This window comes from Pinus tabuliformis, chromosome 3_1 (assembly GCF_031772625.1).
Source record: "Pinus tabuliformis cultivar Carrire ecotype Pingquan chromosome 3_1, CPIR1, whole genome shotgun sequence".
NCBI lineage: Eukaryota > Viridiplantae > Streptophyta > Pinopsida > Pinales > Pinaceae > Pinus > Pinus tabuliformis.
Genome location: NC_142301.1, coordinates 879,498,127 through 879,501,868, shown reverse-complemented (window position 1 = coordinate 879,501,868; position 3,742 = coordinate 879,498,127).

Below are 3,742 nucleotides of genomic sequence, written 5' to 3'. Positions count from 1 at the left end.
TCCAAGTTTAACATCAACTCTCAATTCAGAAAAACCATTATCTCTTTGAGCTTCTTAGATAACTTTATCTTAAAACCTATGAAAAACAAACAAAATCAGGTATATAAAAGATAATTAAACAATAGTTGGCCTATCTAATTATAAATAATGTATTTAAAATTTTAAATAACATTATTGCAAAATTATAAACTTTGAAAAAAGAATGTCATCAATTTATTTGTAAATTGTAATTATTATGATTAAATATATACCATCTAAACTTAAAATTTTCCCACCAAAAGAATTATGTTTGAGATTTCTTATGCAACCATGGCATCACTTTACATGGACCAATGCAGAAAAGGGATGGATGTCATATTTTAAAAGGTAAAAGTTCTTTAAAAGGAGCATTGTATGAAATTGAGAACTACACTAAATATCATAATTATTTTAACAATCATTGTAATGTTATAATTGTTCATATTTTCCTAGGAATTTAATAATTGTTCATATTTTGAATAGTGTTTATATTTTTAATTATTTAAAAATTTTCAATAATAAGAGGGATAGTGCATACATTATTAATTATTTAAAAATTTTGAGTGATAAGAGGAATAATGATAGTGATACTGATAGTCATAGTGATGAAATATTTTTTTACCAAATGAAAATTTAGATATGAAAGTATAGTATATATTGTTTTGGCTTTAATTATCTCCGAATAAGATGATCATCCATTTCAAACCATTGGTGACATGTGTCCAATTCAAAATATAGTTGTCGTAGTTTCATTAAATTGTACATTAATTTCACCCTTTTCTGCTGTTAATAATAACTCCAAAACACAAGTGTCTGTAGTTTCATTAACTTTCCATCAATTCCACGATTCATGCTCTTAATAATAACTCTGACACTCCATCTCTAACTGTAACATGGAGGAATAATATAATAACTCTGCCACTCCATATCGGATTGTAACCTTGATGAATAATATAAAACTCTGCCACTCCATCTGGGATTACAATGTGAAGGAATAATAGCTTAAATTGTACATTGATTTCACCCTTTGTTGTTGTTAATAATAACTCCAAAACACGTTTCATTAACTTGTCCATCAATTTCACGATTCATGCTTTTAATAATAACTCTGCCACTCCATCTCTGAATGTACCATGGAGGAATTATATAATAAATTTGCCAGTCCATCTCAGATTGTAACCTTGATGAATAATAGAATAACTCTGCCAGTCCATCTGGGATTACAACGTGGAGGAATAATAGAAACTTGAGTGTTTCAAACTGTCATTAAGTATTTATTGTACCTATTATTCATTACCATTCCATCTATGAATAATAGAATAACTCCGCCACTCCATTTGGGATTACAACGTGGAGGAATAATAGAAACTTCAGCATTTCAAATTGTCATTAAATATTTATTGTACCTATTATTCATTACCATTCCATCTATTATAAGAAAAGGCTTCGTGGATGCATGCATTTCTTAGCGCCTGTGTTGTTGGAATTGTTGAAGGATTACTATTGCTGGATGGATTACTGGAATGATTTGAAGGGGCTTATCTCGCTTCTATCTTCTAAGAAAGGTGCACAATATTTCATATCCTTCCTTTTCTCTACCTAGTGTTTTCTCAAGGTTTCCTTGTAAATGCATTGGAGGAACCCTTTTGGTTGAAAATGGTAATAGTAGCAGCAAGAATTAAAATTCATTTATCATGAGGTGCATGAGTAGATGGTGATAGGAGTATGTGGGGAGGAATCGTAGCTTTCTTTTAAAGTAAGTTTATTGTATTTTCTTTTTGTAATTTTTTTTTTTAAACAAACAGAGTTGGCGGTGCGTCAAATCATCCCCTTTACATTTTGAAATTTATAATTGAGCACGTCTGTGTATCTTGAAAGCCGTACACAGTTGAACCACCGTTTTTTTCTTTGCAGCCTCCATCAAACCTAGTGCCTCCTACATTCTAAGTGTGGCTCTGTGGCCAAATAGATCCCGGTTCAAACTCGGCACAACTCAGTGGCTGTACAGTTGAGCCTTTCTCCTTACCTTCTCTGTAGCACCCTTATCTTCCATCGGCTGCCTCCTCGGCCAAATTTCAACACTGTTCGAGTCATTCTGATCGTCATCCACATTCTCACACAGCTCACACATAGTCCTTCCAGGCCTCTTCCTATATATGCCAAAGATATGTGGCATATTCTTGAAACATCTTCCGAGTCACTCTACGAGCATATATCGACCCGCAAACCCTTTGCCTCTCTTTCTGGCTGCAACCATTTTGTTTGTGTTGCCTGATCTTCTTTGCACCTATTGAGTTATTCTTTCTTTGAAAATAAAGAGCAGCTGGCTTCATATATGCCTCAGGATTTCATTTTATTTATTTTGTTTTTCCTTTTAAATAAGGTAGGTTTGATATCAAATTAATTTAATTAAATGCTTCATAGGAAATATTAATTTCATCTTAATTAATTTTCTTAAACAACCCCCTGTGTAGTAGTGCGTAAATTTTTCATATCTGTGTCTCCTTCTACCACTATTGCTATCATTGGAACTACTGAGAAGTATATGATAAGGAGGATCATGTGCCAAAGATTTCTCAATCTTGGGCTTGGCTTTTACTACAACTCCTTGTTTGGGAATAGGGAAGGGGCCATATTGAATTCTTCTCTTGATGTCCACAACGTCCCACTTGCATGAAGTCCAAAAACAAGTATTAGAAGTCTTGATAGATGACCATTAACAATAAACAAGAAATCCACCACCATGTCTCCACCTTGCAATATTTTCCTATATGCTTCTCCTTACAGTCAAGTTTCTTCATGAGTATATTAGTCATTTGTTGAAAACCTTGTACTTCTAGAAATAATTCATTATATTTGTGAAACCTCCCAAATCTAACCAAATAATTACAAAATATAATGCCTAAAATTTCTACAACTATCATTAAGGAAAACTGACAAAATTTCTACAGAAATCATTGATCATCCTTCTTATATATCTTAAAAAGTCTCTTGATTGTCAACAAGGAATAGATGATCCCCTTCTCTAATGACATCAATATCATCTATTTCTGCATAATCTTCACTCAAAAATTTCATAGGCAAATAACCAAAATTTTCACATGCGAGAACAATTTTGTGAATGGCTAATTTTAAATTCTTTTGCAACACTCTAATTTCAAATATTATAGGAAATATGAACTCATGAAATCACGAGTTCATATATAAAATAAATACTTACCACCAATTTTCAGTAGCTTCTGAATTGCATTCGGCAAGAGTATCACTTTCCCTGGTTGCTTATTTGTTTTGATGTAAATTGGATGATGCCTATGGATCGCCACTCTTTTAGGAAGAGAAGGGCTTTTCCAACAGGAACACTTAATCACATGACTCATGCCACCAACACTAGGGTTAGTGTTGCAAGGCATTGTAACCATATCGAAAAGAGAATTGTCAAAATTAGTAACTATTTTTCTGTGCAATCCATTAGGTGGAGTGGAAATTGTATTTATAAAATGATGAATGCCATTTTCCTCTGCATATACTGAAGGGGATTCGTGATCACTGTGTGATTTTTCTCATCTAGGTTTGATGGGACAGATGAATCTTTGACAGATAAACATAAGTGTGAGTATTTTGACTGAGATTTTTATTGCAATAATTCCCATATTTCTTCATGCCCTTGATGCTCTACCAAATATTTTGGTGTTCGACCACTACAATTTGTTTTATTCATGTTTTC